Genomic DNA, 24,250 nt, shown 5'->3' on the forward strand with positions numbered 1-24,250 from the left:
GGAGAAGCAGACTCCCCGCTGAGCAGGGAGCCCGATGTGGGACTCGATCCTGGGACTCCATGATCATGACCTGAGCCGAAGGCAGTCGCCCAACCAACTGAGCCACCCTGTAGCATATCCTTCTAATGGAATACTACTCAGGAATACAAATTAATGAACTATTCATACACACACAAGGGATGGATATCAGAAATTTGGTGAAGAAAAGGAATACAAAATTATATACGTCATAATTTTATTTTATATAAAACTTTAGTAAAGACAAAGCTCATCTGTAGTCATAGAAAATGGTGAAGTGACCTGTGCTAAGGAAAATGTGACTACAAAGGACATAGAGGAATTTGAAGGATTATGGAGATGTTCTTTTTCTTGATTATGGTTGTAGTTACATGGATGCGTCTATTTATCTAAACTAATCAAACCCTGTACTTAAAATGGACACAATTTATTTTCTGTTAATAATACTTTAAGTTAATTCAAAATAGGTTATTATTACCAAGCTATCAGAAAGGCTAGATTTATGAAAAATAGCACTCTCAAATTGTTGGCAGGGTTGTAAATTGATACTTAGGAAATATGTCATAGTATTTGCTCACCCTAACCATACACAAACCCCATACCCCCATACTTCTATTTCTAGGTAGATACTCAACAAAAACATTTATGTATGTTCATGTAAGGTCATTTATAAAAAGGCTGATAGCAGCAATATCTGAGAATAGAAAGAATCATAAATTGTAAGGCATTCATTAAATCAAATCTATACAGTAGTTTTCTAGGGTGGCCATAACCAAGTACCATAGACCAGATGGCTTAGACATCATAAATTAATTTCCTCACATTATGGAAGACAGAAGTCCAAGACTGAGATGTCAGCAGGGATGATTTCTTCTGAGGTCTTTCTCCTTGGCCTGTCATTCTGTCTTCTCCTGTGACTTTGCATGGTCTCTCCTGTGTGCATGTCTATGTCCTAACTGCTTAAAAAGGTACCAGGCACATTGGATTAATTATCTTTTTAAAGATCCTATCTCCAAATAAGTCACACTCTGAGGTATTTAAGATATGAATGGTGGCTGGGGTACAATTTAGCCCATAACAAGAATGTAGACATCTTTTTAGGGGTGGAGAATTTTTTAGCCTACCCCACATCCACATACATCCATTGTATGTAACAAATTAATCACTCTCCTCTGCACCTAGGATGGCACTAATTTTGTACCTTCGTTGGGAGAATCAACAAAATAGACATTCAAATCATGGCTAAATGTGGTCAAAAGGTACAAACTTCTGGGGAGCATGGGTGGCTCAGTCAGTTAAGTGTCAGACTCTTGATTTCAGCTCAGGTCATGATCTCAGGGTCATGAGATGGAGCCTGGAGACGGGCTCCATGCTGGGCATGGAGCCTTCTTGAGATTCTCTCTATCCCTCTCCCTCTGCCTCTCTCCCAACACCTCAGCTTGTGTGCGCTCTCTCTCTTAAAAAAAAAAAAAAAAGTACAAACTTCTAATTAGAGTAAGTCCCAGGGATGCAATGTACAGTATGGTGACAATAGTTAATACCGTATTATACATTTAAAGGTTTCTGAGAGTAGTTCTCATCAGAGGAAAAGAAAAAGTTCTCATCACAAGAAAAAAATTTTGTAACTATATGGGGTGGTGGACAAAAAATTATTTTCTGTGTTCTGTGGTTCAGATGAGCAATGGCAGTTTGATCCCAAGACTAGGATGCATAAAGAAAAAGTGTTACAGATGGCAAGAGTCATACTTGTAAGGGTGAAGATGCATAAGGAAACTGAAGCACAAACAGGTGATACTACTTATTGAAGGAAACAGAACTAGTAAATGGCAGAGCCAGGATTTAAACCCAGCTTTCAACTACCATACTATTGATATCTGCACACACCTAAAATCACCAGAGATTGATTTGCCTTATGTAATTATCTGAGGTTGCATTTGATCAAGACTGTATTTCCCAAGGAATTCCTGTTTAACTTTAAGCTAACAGTTCTATCTGTGTTGATTACTTTTGCAAAACAAGATAAGGCTGCTATCTCTTCTGGGGTATCCTGAGAACACAGTACCACCGTAATATTTTCCAAGCAGCTGCCTGTTATTTGATTGGACTCATACTTTATTAAATATGACTTAAAGTAGGCCAACATTTGGTTGGGGGTTTTGAATTACTTTTTTCTTTCACAAGATTTTATCTTCCCAGTGTTAGTATATGGGAAAGGGATTTTACTGTAATGGTAGTTTATTGTTATATTTATTTTAAATTTCAATGGAGTTTAAATAACAGGAAATTTAATTTTTGCTTTAGATGGTATAATTGATGAGTGATACTACTTTATACTTAGGTCGATATGATGGCATGGCTAACTCCTACGGTTTGGATAGGAACAAACCATTAAGTATATTTGTACAAAGGAATTTAATGTTTAAAGCAAAAGGATCATTTTCTAAGAATTAAAAGTTAGCCCCACAGAGATTGATTTGGAACAACTCTGCCTCACCAAAATCAGAAACAAAAGTAAAATTACCACTCATTCAAAGGAGATTCTAGACCAAACCAGATAAACCAGATAAATTTTTGGTAGTATGAGTAATATTGTAATGCATTGGGGGTTATTTAAATAGCTAACTTTTTTATCCTCTGACTTAATCTTTACATCTATTTTAACAATTTCAAATGTATGATAAGCAAATAGCTTCAAGATTTAGCAACTGTCACTTTAATTCAATTTTAAGTATAATTATTTGTTCCAATTTAATGCATAATTTTTGCAATTGGAATTTGAGTAGGGTTAATTTTTATTCTCTGCAGCTTTCTATTGCTTCGTTATGTCTAGACATACCACACATCTTCTGCAATAAACATTTGAGTTTGACTTCTTAATGCTACTGAGATGTTTACATCCTTCACAATGTCTTAGTAATCCATCCATCATAATAATATAAGTAAAATTTACAATCCTCGTGCTACTTCTGGTGACAACGTCACGAAAACAAGATTAACCTCAAGAAATCCATTGGTGGCAAAGGAGGTAAGACTGTTTGCTGTTCAGAAACTAGTCTGACAAAATTTAATTGTGCTGAAATCTTTTCTGGATTGATGTCACAGAAATTTGTCTTAAAGCTATTCAAGTATCAGAACAGTGACTTCTTAATCTCTATTTTTCCAATAGGTTTGCTTGTCTTTTTTTTTTTTTTAAAGATTTTATTTATTTATTTGAGAGAGAATGAGAAAGAGAGCACATGAGAGGGGGAAGGATCAGAGAGAGAAGCAGACTCCCTGCCGAGCAGGGAGCCCGATGCGGGACTCGATCCAGGGACTCCAGGATCATGACCTGAGCCGAAGGCCGTCGCTTAACTGACTGAGCCACCCAGGCGCCCTAGGTTTGCTTGTCTTAATGGATAGATGAACATGAAAGATAGTTATATTTAGCTGATTTAATATAACTCCTTAAGCTTTAAGGGCAAGTTGAATTAAATATTGGCATTTTTTATTTAAAAACTTGTGATGAACTTCTTAAGGTATTAATTTTTAAATTATCCATAACAAAAGATCTCAAATTATTTAGTGAACTTGAAGATTGTTTGAAGGCTTTGTTTTTAATCAGGTGATATTTCTTTAACTATTCTGCTTAGAAAAGTATACCCTGCAATTGTTAACACTAAGACTGAATATTATCTAGAGAGAGAAGTGAAAAAGCCACCTACCATGTTCATGTAAGGATAGGACTATCTCCTCCTACTCCTGTGACCCTGCTTCAAAAAAAATCAGTTTTTGGAGCAGTTTCCAAGACTAGATTTTCACTTGCCTATAAATCTCACAGTTCTATTTACAAAAGATATTCCATTATTTTAAATATCAATTTTTGCATTTTAAAAGGAATATTTATTGGTTTGGCAATAGGAGGGGGTGACAGTGTGAAATGGATTGGAAATCCTATAGGGGAGGGGATATAATACAGAGTAGAAGTCTTCTGGGATGCTTGAACATGAAATACAATTTCTAGTTTCAAAGTTCTTCATTAAAAGAAAAACATAACAGCAAGAATTAAATAGCCTGGATTGATTTTTTTTTGAAATAGTGCACACGCATAAAAGATAGAAAGTTTTTTGAAATAAAATGATATTAAGAGACTCTTTCCATTTGAGCTAGTTTGCTACCTGATCAATTTAATCCACACACGGGCATTGGAAAGCATGGGTTGAACAGAAAAACATGAGGTTACAAACTGTGTGATATTAGGTAGAATTTGTAACTAGAACAAGAACAGATGTTGAAGCAATGGTACAAGAGAACTTTGAAATTGCATTCATGTCTGGCACATCACACAGATAGCAGGTGCATTTTATTCTTGGTATTTGTGTATTGGGTTTCCATGAGAAACTTCCTGAAAGTTAAAAAAAAAAAAAGAGAGAGAGAGAGAGACCGTATTGAAGTGGAATATATAAACTCTGTAAATGAGTAACTTGTTTATTGAAAGGTCTTAATTGGCATCTGGGTATTGCACACAGTTATCAACAAATATACATTCATCTTTCTCTATGTGAGGCCTTATGCCAGACTTTGTGAGAGACTCAGAGATAAATGACATTTGGCCTCTCCTCTTGCTGAACCTGCACTCCGTTTTGGGCCATGAGTCATACTAAGATGCAAAAAAGAAGTACCATATCTCCTAGGGGATATTAGAAAAAAGATCGATCGTGGTGACCTCAGCTAGTGAGGAAAGGCTTTGTGGAAGAAATCAGACTTGACCTAGATTGTAAAAAAATGGGCAATAAATAATAATAATAACTCATAAGCTATAAAATGTGTTATTGGTTTGAAAGCACTTTACTTAGGCATTACCTCATTTATCGCTCACAACTGAAGGAACAGTGAACAAGCAAATTTGTCAGGGCAGGATGCAGTTGCTGTTAGAAGAATGAAGTGCTAACATTAGAAGGAAATCTGGGTCTGAAATCCCAGATGTTATAAGTTTGGACTGTGGGTTTTAAGCTATTGAAATTTTTTTTGTGTGCACTGTGTGTGTTTTCTGTGTGTGTGTGTGTGTGTGTGTGTGTGATTTGAAAATGGGGTTGAGTTTTTTTCCTTAGGTTAATTGAATTATTCATGTTCTCTTTAAAGCCCAGGGAAATATAGAACATTGAGTGTATCCTTGCACAGTTGCCTGATCTGGAAAGGTATCTAGGGTTCTTCTCATAACTGGCGACTTCAAGCTGGAAGTAGCACTTCATCCATATGGTTTTACAGTTATTACAAATTCTCCCTCAAACAAGGGTCATGTATGTATGAAGTGTTTAGCTGTGGAAAATAAATTGCCAAAAATCCTCTTGGGTTAATCAAGTATGTGCACGATAAAGAAATACTCAGGTAAAAAAAGCCTAGAAAATTGAAGTAGTTCCATCAACTGAGAAAATTTTAGATTTAATTCAAACACTCTTCTTCAGAAGTTATTTTACTCCAAAATGTAGAGTGAAAAAGCTGCCAGTGGACTTAACAGAGTCACTGAAAAATTAATGAAATGACCCCCACTAAGAATAAAATGAAGAAAAATAAATGGTACTTGTTAAGAGCCATAGATGGTTACCTGAACTTTTCAACACTTGACAAGTACATATGACCCATAATAACAATGACTAGTAATGTAAGGGAGAGCTTCTGTCTTCCATAAGACACAATGAGTCTATGCCTTTCTTACTCTACAATTTTTATTTATTTTTTCCCATATGGGATATCACTTTACATTGCATAGATGATTTATTTGGGGGTTACATGATACAATACCTTTCAGAGTATATAAGACATCAACCCTAATCTTCAACCATGTTGTAAATGCTAATTACATCTTCCAAATAATATCCATGTGATGTCAATATAATTTATCATATATACATACATTTATGAAAGATTAAAGTAGATGAAACTTAGTTATAGGAAACTTTAGCTATGAAAACCCATGCCAGGAAACAAAAAGTTGCTTTCACATAATTGAAATTTCTGGATGGGTTCCAAGTAAAATCATGAAAAGGTTAATCTTAAGTAAACATACCCATACTTTTTATTGGGGAAAGGAGAATCAAAATTTATTAAGTATGTGCTGTGTTCCATGTTATAGAAAACAGTTTTGTAAGCACTTTAGAAACTTTATTTAAAGACCCCCCTTTTTTTTTGAAAACATACATTCATATCCCTATTGTAGAGATGGGAAATGTAAAATTGAAAGAGATTCAATGACTTACTCAAGTTCATACTTCCAATTAGTGATGCCACATCAGTGTTCTTTTTGGACATCATGTTGCTTTCTTGTTCTCATGTTATAGTCCTCCTTTATCCTACCATCACCAGACACCCAGCGTCTTCATGCTATTCCCATAACCCCCCCATTTTTTTTTAAAGATTTTATTTATTTTTTTGACTGAGAGAGATAGCGAGAGAGGGAACACAAGCAGGGGGAGTGGGAGAGGGAGAAGCAGGCTTCCCACTGAGCAGGGAGCTCGATGCGGGGCTCGATCCCAGGACCTGGGAGCATGACCTGAGCCGAAGGCAGACGCTTAATGACTGAGCCACCCAGGCGTCCCCCCCCCCATTTTTAAAACTTACCTGGATTAGAGTTCTGTTAGGTTTTATTTCAGGTAAACAGCTGCCAACATCTAATCATATGTGCCCTTACAGGAAAATGGAGATTTTAATAGTTGGCCCAAGGAAATAAATAGGTACTAGAGAAATAAATATCTTCTGGTAGAACTTGAGACATTGGTAATATGTCTTCAAAGAGGTTATTCTAATTTGTGAAAAGGTATTGCGGATGACTCCTCAAACTATATTGAATAAGTAGTTTCAATTATTGAAAATACCAGCGTGATTTTGCCTACTCTGTGTGACCACAAGACTGGAGGGCTCTTTTTTTGAAAATATAATAATAATTAATAATAATAATAAATATGATGCTTTATGTAGTGTTTTATAGTTTACTCAGTTTTTTCAAGATTTTGTAAGATTTGTAACTCAATAGAGTCAAGTAGGTGTTCTTATTTTTTCCCCCCATTTTTAGAGAAAACAAGCAAACAAACCACCAAAGTTCAGATGTTGCATGAACAGGCCCAGGCATGTAGGTGGTGAGCAATAGAGCCAGACCTTACTGTTCCATTTCTGGTTCTTTCTGACTAGGACACTTCTTAATGCTACCTGTCTCTTCCCTACAACTGAAATAAAAAAGTGCAGAAAATATTGCCCTTGCTTCATTGCTTTTGCCTCTGGTACCATCATCACATTCATGCTTTTTCATGGCTACAAGGAATTGCTCTGATTTAATTTCTACCTAAGATGGCAAAGAGATCAGTGTAAAAATCATTAAAGATGATAACATTTGGGTTATAGAGAACAGCCATTGTTGTCTTTGATTTGTATTGAATAATCAATGACAGTGGGATTGAGTCAAAGTTAAATAATTGAGCTTGGTGTACATGTAAAATTCCAGACTATAAACCTTGGGAGATTCAAGAGTTAAATTTTAAGCAAAACTGTAATATCTTTTGCAGGTTTCATATTAGGGTTGTATACAAAATAAATAACATTCCAGTGTCATTTTGCCATCTTTGATAATAGGATCAATAATAATTTATAATGGGATATTTAGAATATTTTTAAAATCTTACTTTCTGTGCCCAGAACTTGGATCAATGTTTTATTATCAATGGTAATATGCTTCATTTTTAGAGAGTATTATTGATAGATGTACATATCTTCATTTCTTATTTGAATGGCTAGAATGGAACCACTTGTTTTACAAGTTTTAATGAGGCTATTTTGTGCAGATGGAGCTATTATAGGCCAATGGCTTCTTTCTCTACCCATTTTAATTCATTTTAATCACTGCCATGACTGCAGAGTCATTAAAGGCAGCTAACTGCACTGCCCACGGTAATGTTTCTCCAATTCAATAGCAGAATGTGTAGGTTTGACTTGTGAAAAAGTAACGGTATTACAGATTGAAATGAAAAAAAGATTAACTTTTGCATTAAATAAAAGATAAAAGTCACTAACTCTGGGAAAGGAAAAAGGAACTAAGAAAAATGAAGTCCAATATATAGATTTGTTCCAAGACTGAGACTTTTCCACAACCTTTTTCCATAGAAACTTTGTAAAGAAGGGAGAGCAAGATTCATCCCTTCAGAAGAGTAATGTGTGTTGAACGTTAAGTTCAATAAAGCAAATCACCATTGTCAGTCACATGTAGCTATAATTTATAGTAGATTCTTGGTTATTTTGAGATTTAATTCATTCTATATCATGTCAATAATTTTGACCTTTTTTCTGGTTGTAAAAACAATATATACTTATTTTTAAGATTATAAAATAAAATAAGAAAAACAAAACAAATTCACTATCCCACTGTCAATATATAACCATTTTAAACATTTAGGAATTATATATATATTCATGGATTACATTGTCTATGAAGACTATTATTTTGTTACTTAACATTACATTATTAAATGCTTTAATAGAACATTTTTCAAAGTTTGAACTTGTTTTCCTTTATCATAAATTAATCATTTTTTAGAATTTATTTTTATCTTATACATTTTTAAAATAATAAAGTAATATGCAATCACTGTGAAAATCATTCAAATATAGCAGAAAATAACACATGTATATTTTAAAACCAGTAAGTAAAACTGTTAACAATGGGTATGCATGTGTGTGTGTGTGTGTGAGTGAGTGAAATGGGATATTAAAATGCAAGTTTTATCTGAGGGGCCGAGACAGCAGTCAACATTCCTAAGTGAGGTGAACGATTGTGATGCTGGATTTACAAAGGAGATGTTCAAAGTCCAGTTATGTGTCTCTTAACTCTCACTCACATCAAAAGTAAATAAAGCACAGAGGCTGAAGATTAGTATTAGATTGTTGAGATTTGATTTTTAAATTATTAGGGGTATTAGATTTTTTTAATGACATATAATTAACATACAATGTTGTATTAGTTTTAGGTGTACAACATATTGATTCAACAATTCCATACAATACTCACTGCTCACCATGATAAATGTAGTTATCATCTGTCACCAAAAACGTTATTACAATATTATTGACTGTATTCCTTATGCTGTACTTTTCATCTCCATGACTTATTTATTTTAAAACTGGAAATCTGTACCTCTTAACCCCTTTTATCTACTACACTCATCCTCCAACCCACCTCCCCTCTGGCAACCACCAGTTTGTTGTCTGTATTACAGATCATTAGAGAAAGCAAGGGTATGCGCTGAGTGCTGAGACAGCTGTTTTTCTTTCTTTTCCTTCTCTTTTAACCTCAAGTCAAAAAGAGAAGTTCTTTAAAAGTTCCCTTTGGAGATCTTTGTGTCTTTTTTTTTTCCTGGTATCTGACTTCTGTCTAGGAAATCTAATGTAGAAAGATGGAGGGCTCATACGCTGATGGTGAAACAAATAGAAAGATATTTATCTCAGGCCTATGCTGCAAGTTTGTTAGGGCAAAGATCGTGTGAATGTGTATCTTAGACTGAGGGTTGTCAGACTTAGCAAATAAATTTATAGGGGCCAGTAAAACTTGCTTTTCAGCTAAAGAATATGTGTTTAATATGTCACATATGACATTTAGGACATACTTGTAAAAGTATTTCTTGCTTTTCTGAAATTCAAGTTTAACAGATTATCCTGTATTTTATATGTAGGTCCTACCTGGACAAGAGGAGAGCCATTTGTGAGACAGATCCAAAGAGAGGCAGTCCTGGAGCCTGTCCAAAAGGGCTCTGGGAGGGCTGAACAGATTCAACAGAATGACATTGAAAACACAGCTGGATGTCTAGGGACTGACTGACCCAAGGGTAAAAACTCATGAGAACTGACCTCCCTTCCTTATCAACCAAGAATTTATAAGGCAAGGACATACAATAATAGGGAGAGAAATGATTGGCCCTCTGGAAAATCCATGAAGACGCTTAGGGCAAAGTAAACTTTAAATATCTGAGACACCTGCCACTATCAGAGAACACCAGAATTGAACCTTCATGTGTCAGTCAGAAAAATAAGGGCTTTCCTCTCCTATAATCCAAGCCTGAAGAGTCAGAAACTACAGTTAATAAGATAGGGCTAGAGGAGTAGAGGTGCTTAATGGAGGAAGAAGAGTCCAGTTGTCTTCCTCTTTGAGCCTACAGACTTCCAAATTATACCATGTCTGAGATTAACAGGGTCATTTAACCTAAGTCATAGTCCATGTTTTCATAATTACAAAATTGGTCATTTTAAAAGGTTACTAAACCCAAACTCCTCTAAAGTGACCTGGGAAATATTCATGTTTTGTAAAATATTGCCGAGATTTTATAAACTGAAATTACTTCAAAATGGAAAATTAGATAATAATATTTAAGAAAGCATGAAGGAAAGTTAGATGACCATCCGTATTTTTATCCAAGGGGCAGAGGAAAAAATATTTCACTCCAAGTAGATTTAAGGACCATGAAAGAAAAAAATATGGTGGCTCTATGATTAAATCTCTTGAAATATGTTTGTTCAAAAAGACAGCTCATAGGGCGCCTGGGTGGCTCAGTTGGTTAAGCGACTGCTTTCGGCTCAGGTCATGATCCTGGAGTCCCTGGATCGAGTGCCGCATCGGGCTCCCTGCTCTGCAGGGAGTCTGCTTTTCCCTCCGACCCTCCCCCCTCTCATGTGCTCTCTCTCATTCTCTCTCTCTCAAATAAATAAATAAAGTCTTTAAAAAAAAAAAGACAGCTCATATAGATAGATGACAGACAATATACTAATATCTATCACCTTAGCTTTTTCCTCTGTTTTTATCCCCTCATCCCTATGCCTCCTCATTCTCCCAGTGGGGCAGGTGTGGGTGGGAGGGCAGAACTGCACACAAAAATGAAACAAAGTATCAGAGCAAATATTGGCTGATGTATAAGTTTAGCTTCAAATCTCTATTGTTACAAAATCCATTTCAATATGTATGTGTGACTAGTAGATGAATTTTCTCTAAGTTGGTAGTTAGTCTTAATATAATCAGGGTTCTGAGTTTTTCCAGAAATAATTGATTTTCTAATGTATGCCATATACTGTGATTTACATTAGAGTGATGACTATATTTGTACAGAACTCTCTAAGCCAAATATGAAAGGTCAGCACTTTATTCTAACTATAAAGGGAAAATGTAATATGTCATTTTGTTCAACAAACTGATGAGAAAATAGAGCACAAAACAGAGATCATACTATTTTTCACATTTTTAAAGTTTCATTTTCATATTTCAACTCAATTTATATATAAAAGTTAAGAAAAAATATACATGGTAGTCCTCAAAGCCACAAAAGCCATACTGTAGAGATGAATAAATGAAGATGCTCATTGTACTAAAGATAGATTAATCTACTGAATTTCTAGGGAAACAAAATGTTCTTTTTTCAAACAGATAAACTAAGACAGGTTGATTGTAAATCACAATTATTTATTCTTCAAATACTTCTTCAGATAAAATTCCGTAGATAAAACTGCTTCAAACAATGCTTCCTCTCAGGGCAGACACAGAAGGTCTATACTTGCCTAGCAATATTATCTGTACTGCTAGAATGACATTCACCATACTGTGTCAGCAATAATTGCACACGGTGTTTTTAATATGAGTTGGAAATAGTTATAAAGTTCAGGTGATCTGTGATTTGCATCTTGAAGGATGAATAGGGATCATCCAGCTGGGGATAAAGAAGTGTACTTTAGGTAGAGGGAACAGAAACTGGAGAGACACAAGAGTATTAAAGGAAAGAGTTAATCAGGGAGAGTCAAGATGCTTATTGTGGTTGGATGACAGGCTGTCTTGCCAAGCAGGTAGGAGATATGAGATAACTCAGGATCACACTGGGAGGGACTTTTGTGAAAGGCAACTGCCTACATATTTAATCTCAAAAATGGTGCAAAGCCCAGTGAGGGTTTCAGAAGAAATACATGGTTAACTTTGTTTTAATAATATTACACTGATTATTACCTAGATAAAATGCCAGAAATTGATACGTAGTGGCCATTATCCCTTAGGGAATTGTTTGGTCAGTGCTATGTTTTAAAATACAACACAAACATCTTTGGGCTGCTTTTATCAGGCACTTCTGTTTCCTGCTGGCCCCTACCAACTTCTGAGTTGTGACTCTTACTGAAATTGAACTAGAGTGGGTGGAGATTAGTATCTATCTCAGCTTCTCTGCTTGACTGGCTATGAGACCTTCATTTTTCCCATTTATAGATGGGGGTAAAAATGTTACCTACTTCATGGGGTTGCTCTCATAATTAAATGGTATAACGCATGCAAATGACTTAGCATGGAGGCTGGCAAATAATAAGTATTGAATAAATGCTAACCATTATTATCAATATGAATAGATCAGTTAGAAAATGTGTGAAAATAATCAATGCCAGAGACGCTGAGTGCTTAGAGAGTGGGGGCAGATTAATTGTAGGGATATTTATAAAATTACAATGGATAGAATTCTATTTAGATATAAAGCTAAGATAATACAAAAAAACACATTGGATTTTAGATTGTTTTTATGATCCAAACATTACAATGGTGGATTAGTAATCAGTCAAGTTGGTATCTTCTAGAAGAGGATCTTCCTGTGCTCTGTCAAATCATAGAATATAAGTAGCTATTTCTCTCTGTTAATACCTCAGGCTCTTTGTGTCTGTCTATGTGATATAATGATCTTATCCCTGCCTATGAGAACCATGGATGTATTTAGGCTGAAGTCTTATAGTGGAATCTCACATTGTACATTAGAACCATGGCTACTTTTTTTTTCTTTTTATTTTCATAACATGTTGTTGAGACCAGAAGAAGAGGACATGAGGTCCCAAAGTGTAGGTATAGGATAAAGTATTTTCTGCTACCTAGACTCCTAGTTAAGTTTGTTATTCTTGGTCAAAGTTATCTTGGATAAGAGTAAAATCCATCACCAAAATCCCAGACTCCCCACTGCTATTCTGATGTTAATGATGCTGGGCAGTGCAGGCTAAGAGGTGCCTTAGCCTGCCAGCCCCACACAGACTATCAGCCCTACAGGTTTCATCAACTGCCTTTTGTGAATGTAGCATAATTAACTTCCATTTTTTATTTTCTCCAGGAAACATGAGGATGTTAGAAGAATTTCACAGCCAGATACCTATTAAATTAGCACCAAACTCCCACTCCCAATCTATGAATAGAAGAAAAGTAAATAGCTTTGAAATTAGTCCTTTTCCGTAATGTAGAAAAGTAAAGTAAATGCTGTCATTTAGATGTTTCTATACAGTTCCTAACCACACAGAGTAGAAGTGGAGTGGAGAGTTGCACATGATGATGGATGGTAATTACGTTTTGATTCTCTAGGCACCAATCTTCAGATGTAGACTCCCAGATACTGTCATATAAATAAAGTATTTAAAGATAAAGAGAACACTTTATGCAGTATGCAAGACATTACAAGATACAAAGGGTTACCAAACTGGGAAAAATAAAGTATCAATTTTAGTGTGGGAAGCTATTTTGGAATTTATAATTTTCTCAAATGTCTGAATAAATCTTAGGATGACATATAATGAGAAAACTGTATGGCTGTTTATACTTGCCTAAGGAAGAACAAGTATGCAATGACTCAGATACATTTAGATAATAAAGAACATAAAGCTGAAACATGAGAATTTCCCCCTCAATTACATGTATTTTCAATTAATTTTATGGGTGAATAGTTATTTCAGGATAATTCATGTGGGTGAGAACAGTTTTCTATGCCATAACCACTGCAGACATCATTAGTCAATCACCACATTCATTCACACAGAAGCAGATTTTAGCCTCAGAATCCTTCTCATCAGAGAGCAACTAGCTACCATTACCACTTAAGCAGAGTTGGCTCCATATGTGAAACCAAGCTATCAACCCAGTCTACAATTTATCAAGTCTAGGAGAAGATAGCAGAAGTTAGCATTATTCTAAATGGACAAAATCTCTGCAAAAGCCTTGCAGCTCTCCTGAGTTCCAATTCTGAGGCCCAAGAGGTTTCCCATCAGTTCAGCATCCTGCATAACCTCAGTATTGAAATTCACAGCATGACTTTGAGAAAGTGCTGATCCCATGACTCCTGTTCTCAGAGCTACTTTAGGCTGATACCATTTATACTCCCATTTGTCTGTACATTATGGAAATGCTCAAGGGCTATTAAACATAACAAGAAAGAACCAAAGTATTGTGTATACCAGAAACAGGAGGAGATCATTCCACCTGATATAGAAAGTAAAAGTGACCAATTATCAATCTTTACTGAAGAAGGAGCATAACAGGAATACCTACAGAAAAAAAAATTAAGAGGAAGAAAATTATTTTGGGAACTTGTAACAGAAAGAGTACAGTATATGCTCTACATATCAATGTTGAAGTAATTGTTAGACCAAGATCCTTAGAATTATTTGTATAATTTCAGAAAATCTGTCCTTAAAAAAGTGCCCTATGACAGTAAAACTGGAAAAAAGAATAAACGCAGTCTCCATCCAGTTTAATATTTTCTTGATTCTGACTTTTTAGCTTTCAACTGAACCCTGTAGTCACTTGGAAATGAGGCCACTCTTGATATGCATACCAATGTCATCAGGAAAGATGACTATATTAGTTTTCTGTGGCTGCCTAATAAATTGCCACAGACTCAGCAACTTAAAGCAACACAAATTAATTATCTCAAGGTTTCTGCATCAGGAGTCTGGGTATGGGTTAGCTGGATCATCTGCTCAGGGTCTCATTAGACTGTAATGAAGATATAAACCAGCAAACATGTGAGGCTTGGAGCCTTTTCCAAGATCCCTCATTGGTAGAATTCTTCTCCTTGCCCTTGAATGACTGAGGTCACTGTTTTCTTGCTAGCTATAGTCAGAGACCATTCTCATCTCCTACAGGCTGCCCACGATTCCTTACCAAATGGGTCGGTCCATAGACAGTTCACAGCATGGATGTCTACTTTCCATTAGGCAAGCAGAAATGTATTTCTGACTCCTTCCTCTGCAACCAGCCAGTAAAAGCTCTCTACTTAAAGGGTTCATGTGATTAGGCCAGGCTGCACCAGGATGATCTTCTCTCTGCCATATAACATCACATGAAAATACTATCTCATCATGTGCACAGGTTCTGCCCTCACTGAAGAAGCTTACCTAGGCTGTACACCCCAGGGCGGGGGGTAGAAATCATGGGGAACATCTAAGCATGCTTCCTGTCACAGGAATGTTTAAATGAACATATAATAATATTTTCAAAAGTGGCATCAATTCCTAGAACTAATACCTTGTGTTTATGGAAAACATCAATAAATTAAGCAGCAACTTTGAGTTTCTGGAAACACTGACTACTCCTATTTAGATCAGCCTATCAGGCTTCTCTCTATGAACTTAGATCACTTGCTCTTCCTTAGGCTCAATATCTTCATTTGTCAACTTGGGATTTAATAATGCCAATCTCACAGAGTTTTTCCAACATCAAACACAAGATTTTCTTTAAAGGATTTTGTTAAACATAAAGAATAAAATAAACGTGAGTCATTGTTATTATAATTATTTCTTGTGAAGCCAAAGCAGCTGTACATTTTGTCTTGTTTTGGTCTATCTAATTATGGAAATGCATAGATTTAATGTTTAATTTAAGGAGTGTTGTGATGTTTGATTTTGTGTAGGTTTCTTTTCTTTTTCTCTTTTTTTTTTTTTTTAAATTTAGAAGTTACAAAGATGCTTCTGCTACCAGATTTAGCACAGGAATTTCCCGAAGCAGCATTAGTACATCAAAGGATATTCTTCTTAAATAATTCATCTAATTAAATTAAACCAGAGCACCTTTTAGAGTCTGGAACTTTTGTGATACCATTTTAATTTATTGTAACTGAGTCTCCAAAAGAACTTCTCCAAAATACACAGAGAATGAGTGAAATATAGAGGGTTTGTGTGCATATTAATTTTTATGACATTAGGAAAAGAGGACAAAGAGACTAGGTATAATAAAGACCTTTGATAAACTCTGAAGGAAAGTGCCTTCCTTATTATCAAAAAACATTTGACTATGAACATGAAAAGCAAAAACAAAACAAACACATAGAGCTTATTTTAGTTGCTGTCCATGTGGTTAGAGGTAGGGCTGAAATGCATGCATTGCCTCTCCAAAAAGAGAAAGAAGCGATGAGTCGGTCCAGAATACTACAGACCAAATAATAATCAGGAAAATGGAGTCTCACTGAACCAGTATTCCCTGAGGACAAAATATTACATCAGAAAGTTCCGTAAGTCCAACTGAAGGAAGTTTGTTCATTAGAATAGCCAAAGTACATAATTCTTAGATTTTACTAAGTGGTGACAGTCCTAAATATATGTTCTGAAATCTCACTTAAAAAATTATTTCCAGGGGCGCCTGGGTGGCTCAGTTGGTTAAGCGACTGCCTTTGGCTCAGGTCATGATCCTGGAGTTCCTGGATCGAGTCCCGCATCGGGCTCCCTGCTCGGCGGGGAGTCTGCTTCTCCCTCTGACCCTCCCCCCTCTCATGTGCTCTCTCTCTCCTCTCATCCTCTCTCTCAAATAAATAAATAAATAAAAATCTTTAAAAAAAAAATTATTTCCATTAAATTACAAAAGCAATATCTGAATTTAGGTGTAGCACCCCATCAACTTAGGAAAACCTTTTCCTATTCTTTTACCTAAGTCCTTTCTAGAAACCTAATCCAAAAAGCTCCCTGCAATTAAATTATTCCATGGGTTTTCAAAATCTACAAGTGTAATGACTTCTCACAAAAAATTATAAAAATGTAATTATTGTCTTGTAACCAACATCAATTCAATCGTATTTTCTTGTAAGAGTAGGTAATAAGGAAAGCTAGATGGATTTTTTAGACTTTCAGACCATTTTAATTTTGTAAATATCTTTCAACAAAGAACAATCAATTCTATACCTGGAATAGGTATAAAACTTGAAGCATTTATAGTCTTTATTCCCTACTCAATAATAACTTTGCTACTAAAATGATTTAAAATTTACCAAAATAAAACAAAGTACTGATTGATACAAAAGGAGTTTTTGTTAATTTGTTCTGTCAGTTGGCCTTAAATCTTTAATAAACAGAGAGGGAGGGAAAGAGAGAGGAGAGAGCATAAATGGAGAGGAGACTTTAACTAAAACTACACTTTGCATTTATGTTGTCTTAATATTAAAAGTAAAACACTTAGTATATTTTATAAATAAAAAGGATATGATAAAAGATAATTTCCAGAAGATGGGGGCAGAGAAAAGAGTCAAAGATTTTCAAAGACCTCAGAAAAAAATATGGTGTAATTACTTCAAGAGGAATAACATTTTTATTTGGTACTTCTTATGAGGTTCTCTTATATTTTTGAAGATCATGATCAGTGCAATATTTTCATAATAGTGTTTATAATTATGAGCAGAACAAGGTTTCATTAATATCTCATCAAACATACCTTATTGTCTTTGTATACTAAGTGCTCAGTAAATTAGTTAGAAGGTGTAGGTATTAATAGTAATTATTGTGATGTTTTTACTCGAAAAACTCCATAAGCTATTTAAGAACTGTTTCCCCAAGTATCTACATTTTAAGGAATTTTCCACAGTAGGTCATAAAATGGTCCTTTCAGAAGAATTTGTTCATTTCACTAAATGGCTTGAATATGATTCAGGATTTATCAATTCATAGATAGACCATGATACACACATAATATGTTTATTAAAGAACAGTATTAATGTGTATAGTATCTAAAGCTGTTAGCATTTTTATATTTGACTTTCCATTTATCATGCAAGCCATAGATCCATTTTGTCCACCACACTCAGGATTTCCTCTAGAGAAAAATGGAATTTGTTCATTAAGCCAAGGTAAGTAAAGGTGTCCTATGATAACTAACCTCTGTCTATAAAATCTGCTGTACAAACCAAACTATGGAAAATAGAAGACCTTAAATTATGCTTTCATGTTTCATTTCTGTCCATGACATCTCTACCCAGATCTAGGGGAAAGTATTTAACAATGTCAAGCAGTGGTTGGAGGCTTTTATTCAAGGGGATTTTTAAATTAAATGGTTTGTAGGCTTTCACATTCTTGCAATGCCCCTGGGCCTACACTGGAAATAGTATTAAACTATAAAGTCAGAAAAGGTAGTTTCAGGGCACATTCTTTCTTTCAGCACTTTGTGCTCAAAACTTGCTGGGACCGATTTAATGAGGTAAGGGGTCAGGGCTGCAGAAATAGATAAATAAGCAATCCTTCTTAACATATGGAGACAGCCAACCTACAAGGTGGCAGAGAATATGGATACTTATTTATATTGGGGAAATAAACAACATTATTAAGGTTTCACCATTGAATTAGAAGATAGAAATTCCATGGATCACTTCCTACCCTTATGTCTGTTAAGAATAGGGACAGAAAAAGCTACGTCAGCAACCAATTGAGAAAAGGAGCACAATCTCCTGCACTATACTTAAAGATGATGACCAAAAAAAATAACAGTACATACAAATATAGCAAAGAGCAATTTCACAGAACTCTTTACTGAAGGGTTGACAAAATTCTGACAATTCTCATAATGTTCCTTGCTAACAAGACTAAATGAAAGCCAAACAGTTAAACACAGAGTTGGAGAAATGATCCATAGCCTCAGCAATCCTCGCAGAAAAAATGTTATATATCACCTTCCAGGTAGAGAGAAATTAAAAAAAAAAATCTTTCAGAGGAGAGAGTATCATTTCAACTGGATTTTTCTGCTGAATCCTCCATTTCCCTCACACAAGAGTGGCCACAACACAAAAAATAGCAGACTCTCATTTTGCATCTTTGTTCAAACCTCCCTTTTCTGACATATTTTCATTGACTGACTAATCATGACTCTATTCCTACTGGTCAGAGGCTAGTTCTCTTATTTTCTGTGAATTATAGCATCAGATCCTGATGTATTGGAAGGAAAGAAGAAAAAACAAAAATAACCATTCTAGAAAAATTATAACACAAGCAACAGGATGCAAATCCTCTTGATCATTTCACGCTTTATAACTAGCTAATAAGAATATGAATTTCACAAAACAAGAGCTTATACTATAGTTAAGAAAAAATGAGATAAAAAGGGAAATTTGAAAACAAAGGACAGTTTTTAAAGACAAATAGCATCATTATAATACTAACATGTAAGTTAGAAATAATAAGAAACAGAATAAATGGGCCTAAAAATCAATTTATGTATTATTAACTCTCAAAAGTAGTGAAAGTAACAGATTAAAGTTATAAGTAGATTCAAGGATGTGAATGCAGCCTATCAGAAATAGAAAAATTTCCAAAATGATCCAATATAAGAATAATTGGTGTCATGAAACAGAAAACCAAACAAAACTAGAATACATCAGATATGGAATTTTTTTGAAATGAAGGAAGGTTTTAATCATCATATCAAAGAGCATCTCATGTGTTAAAAATTTGATGCAAAAGTCTTCAACACCAATACCAAGTTTATACTACTTGAGCTATTGAGCTTCAACAGTGAAGAGATATTTATGCATCTTATCCAAAAAATAGAAAAAAGAAGATGCATTCTGCTAAGAGACTTTTAAAAACAAGCAATAGGAAGTTATATTCAATCATAAAAATAAAAAAAAACTAGAGATATTTACCTCACAGGGAACACTAAAAGAAACCACAAAGGAGTCATGACACATGATTGCTGGCACAAGGCAGTACAGATGTGAAATAGGATTTCTAGGGGGTGGAAAACAACTTTCCAGCAATGTTCTGATTCTTTATGTGGTTGTAACATAAGGTTGTCAAGCAAGAACTTCTTGGAGGAGAGAGAGAAAAGAAAAGGTTAAATATTCAATTTATTTATTTTATTCAAAGTAGGTACATTCAAGTTTACCTAATATTAAAATATGGACTCTGGCCTGAGGAAGGATATGGAGACCTGGGGAGAAAAGACATGATAGATAGAAGTCTTAGAGTTCATGGATTGTAGTCTTGATGAGGTTAGGGTATGAGTGGGCAGCAAGTGAGCTGGAGGAGTAAGAGAAAATACCAAAAGAGTGTTTGAAACAGATTTTTGTAGGCGTTGAAGGTCTGGTGCAACTTAGAATAGAATCCCTGTGAGTGGGTGATTGTAGTAGGGTGTAAAAAATATCACTTATACAAAATAAAAATCAAGGAATGGAGAAGCCATGCTATAGGAAACTACATAACAAGTGATAAAGTTATTTTTTATGAAAAAAAGGATGCTTTTAAAATTAATGGTTCCTTAACTATTTTCTACCCCAACACAACTAAAGGGTATAACATATCATCATTATTCATAGTGTACTGATTTTCAGGGAAGGGATGCATTTGGGGCCATGACTCCTTGGAAAGTTACTTTTATAACATTGTGAAACACATGCAAGACATTTTGAATTTGGAAAGGTGTTTTCCCCATCAGTCGTTCCTCTGGACCACTTCAGGTAAACGTTATTAGACCCTGCTTTTGTTATAATAAATTTCTTTATGTTAATCTAAAGTGAATGAAGTAATACTCCTCTTTGTAGAAATTCAAAATTATGAGATCTCTGCAAATGAACAGACATTCCACATTATGTTTAGCACAATACAAGTTTAGCACAATACAAGTAGGCAGTGATCAAGGTAAATATCACTCTAACCATGGGCAGTGATGTTGCTGAAGTTCCAGTATGATATATCAGAAGTATTCCCATGGTTGATTTCACACTGAAGGTGCCATATAGACCATCTATGTACAAATGGACCAACGACTATATATGTAAGTGTTTGAGCCTGAGCTCATTTTTGTGGAGTTTAGACTAGAGCTGATACAGGGAGGAGAAAAGTTACGTGTTTTGAATAAATGAATAGCTAGGTTTAATATCAAAATCTGATGCTATTTGATCCTCATGCTTTGAGATACAATTTTAATATATCATCCCGATTTTAGAGCTGAAAAATCTGAGGCTTAAAATAGACAAATGATTGCTTGAGATGGCAATAATTAAGCGATAGACAAGAAATCTGGATTCATACTTTCGACTCTCAAACTCACTGTGCTCACCATTCTATGACAGATGGCTTGCTGGTCACAAAGGCTATGGCTTCACTCCTTCAGGGTTTGGTTTAGAGATTTGTAACAATAACCGAGAACACTTTACAGATGATAGAGTAGGATTTCATTTCCTGGAACAACAAAATTTTCTGACCTCTCAAAGGCTACTAATGGGTTGTTAAGCAGGAGAAACACTGTAATAATGCAGCTATGCCTTCATCTTAATCTAAATGCAATACAAATGCATTTCTATTTCTTTTAGTTAGTTCATACAGAAAATTTCCAATTTGTTTTGTCTTTACTCACATAATGCTCTTTTATACCTCTCATTCTCTCCACACAATCTCATATCCTTATTCCCCAAGATATTGTATTCTTTAACTTAAGAAAAGATATAATATGCCTCAGGTATAATGGCCTTATAATTTCAGTATTATTATGTGATCAGCAAGCTTAATTAATCTAAAATAAATGCATAAAACCCTACTTTTATATGATCATATATCCATAAAGGATACAAATTTCATCACACAGTGTCTAGTCACCAGCATGCCATATGTTTTCCTGATATCTGCACTTAACTTGATAAATATTATATGCAAAAATATCACTGGTTTAAATTTTTTTAAAGAAACATTAACAAAAGAAAGAACCCCTTCAATGGCACCATCCCCTAAAAAACTGAAATATTTCTAAAAAGCTTATTTATGAAGACATTGCAAAGTTAAATTTGAATATATTTACTTGGGTATGTTGTTCTATTGATGTCAATAAATTTTTTATTAAAAAAATAAAGTAGTAAAATTTCTATATGCATGGACATCTCCCTAAATTGTTAGATGGTCATCATTCTTTTAACTATGTCTTCTATAGCCACCTTGATATAGTCATCTTCAAGACAGATATCTTGTGATGCTGAATTTGTAATATTAACATCAAGTGTACTTCCCATTTGAGGGTGGGCAGATGGCAGAGACTTAACATGTAAGCAACCATATGCCAGATATTTTGCATATATAAATTCATTTAATAGTCCTGGAAAGAGAAAGCATTAGCATCCCCATTTTACAGCTGAAAAATAGGAAACTCAGGGATATACAGTTATTAGTGTTGGAGCCAAGTTTCTGCAACCCCTCCCCTCCAACCATCATCACACACACATAGTGACATCTAAAAACTCTTCAGATCCCTCTTGCGTGGATAATTCATGCATCTTGATCTCAACACATGTTCAGATCTCTCCAATTTCTTCTGTGTGGTTTCTTATTTCTGGTGCTGTGCATTTATTTATTCTGTAAATTTCCAAATGTCAGAGGTTGCATCTTTGACTTCCTATAAAACTCCTGATACCTTACAGTGGATTGATCAATATATGCTTCTAATAGTCAGATCATGAGTATTAACATAAATGTTCTTTCTCTTTGCACATATGGGTCAATCTTTCTGCAGCCTCATTTTCACATTCCATCTGAGTGCATATGTCATTAGAAACAACCCATTGACATAATGTGGAATGTCTGTTCATTTGTGTGGACAGATGGAGGGCTCAATTCAGACAACTGTGCAAACATTTAACAGTAACATAAAATAAACTCTTAACATTATATATGAACACCGAAATCAGTATATTTTGTGAAGTGGTGAGTGAAAGAGAAGTTCAAGAACATGAATATTTAGGTATTTAGACAGAGAAATAAAAGGCTGGTACAGATGTAAGACATTGTTCTGTTTTAATTTATCACTGACTAGTCGGGGGATGGAATGGGATTCTAGAAGCTGCTTAAGTAAAGGAGAGTGGATTGTACTGGTCATAGTACGGTTTGGGAGAAGACTAACAAAGGAGGAAAGAATGATGGTTTAACAAAAACAACAACAAAAATGTGTATAAATGAGTAGAAATTAGGAGGAGGAAGGGGAAAGGTGCTTTAGTACCTTCTGGGGTCCACAACACAGAATGCAGAATATATGAGGTTCAGAAGTAAAAAGAACAGTAGCAAAAATGGAAATGCTAACACAGTTTCCTCACTCTGTCTCTGCAACAGGGACCACTTATTCATCCTTTAACTAACCTCAGTTAGCACCTTAGCAAGATGAATGGAAAAACTGAATTCTAAGACATAGGAACAGCAATATAAATGTATCTTCCTATTTGCATCAGCTCCCGTGGGAGGTATTCTCAATTTGCCCAGTATTGAAAGTTCCAGTGTTACATCTAGACAAGAAATAGTATTCTTGAACCTGGACATTTACATACATGGAGATGCATATGAAGATACCCGTAATTCAATGTGGGTAAAAACATACATAGCTTTCACTAGTTATAAGTACTCCACTGCATTTTTAATAAATTTCACATTTTTCCTCTGGCCTCCAAGATGCTTTTTTACCTAGTCTCTATCCCTAAAAACTTATCTCATGCCACTTACTTTCTTTTACACTATGTCTCTGTCAATTTCTAAAATATATCAAGTGAGCTAATAAAAGGGGGAGATTTTACCTAAAATCAAGAAAGGAAGAAATCAAAGAAAAATAAGGTGCCCACGGTCTATGTACCCTCGATATGTTGACTGCTAAGGCAGAGAGCACCTTGATGAATGGCAATTTGATACTCTAGTTCTCAAGTAGGTGATGCCCATAGTGGGGTGAATGGTGACCTCAAAGAATAATGTTTATGGTGCTCACTTTGGCAGCACATATATTAAAACTGGAATGATATAGAGAAGACTTGCTTGCCTCTGTGACAAGGATGACACACAAATTCATGAAGTATTCAGTATTTTTTTAAAAAATGTTTATGCCCCTGAAAACTGTGAATATGACTTTGAAATAAAAGGTCTTTGCAGATATAATTAAGAATCTTGAGATGAGATTATCCTGAATTACTCTGATAGGACCTAAATCCAATAATAAGTGTCCTTGTAAGGCATAAAAGAGAAGTCAGAAACACGGGAGAAAGTGATGTGAATATAGAAGCAGAGGTAGGAGTGATGTGGCCACAAGCCAAGGAAGCCACTCGATGCCCATAGCCTTCAGAAGCTGGTAGAGACAAGGAAGGAAGACTCCAGAGGGAGCGTAGCCCTCTTAACATCTTGATTTCAGACTTCTCTCCTCCAGAGCTGTTAGAGAATGCATTCCTTTTTTTTTTTT

At 35.0% G+C, this 24,250-nt stretch overlaps 1 non-coding gene across 1 annotated transcript; it reads left to right on the top strand.

The window, feature by feature from the left end:
• The first annotated feature begins 23,777 nt into the window (after positions 1-23,777).
• Positions 23,778-23,884, top strand: LOC115942422 (U6 spliceosomal RNA). Its single transcript, XR_004077024.1, has one exon. It is a non-coding gene; the product is annotated as a U6 spliceosomal RNA (small nuclear RNA).
• The last annotated feature ends 366 nt before the right edge of the window (positions 23,885-24,250 follow it).

This window comes from Leptonychotes weddellii, chromosome 9 (genome assembly GCF_054177405.1).
Source record: "Leptonychotes weddellii isolate Sample4059 chromosome 9, ASM5417740v2, whole genome shotgun sequence".
In the NCBI taxonomy this organism is placed as follows: Eukaryota; Metazoa; Chordata; class Mammalia; order Carnivora; family Phocidae; genus Leptonychotes; species Leptonychotes weddellii.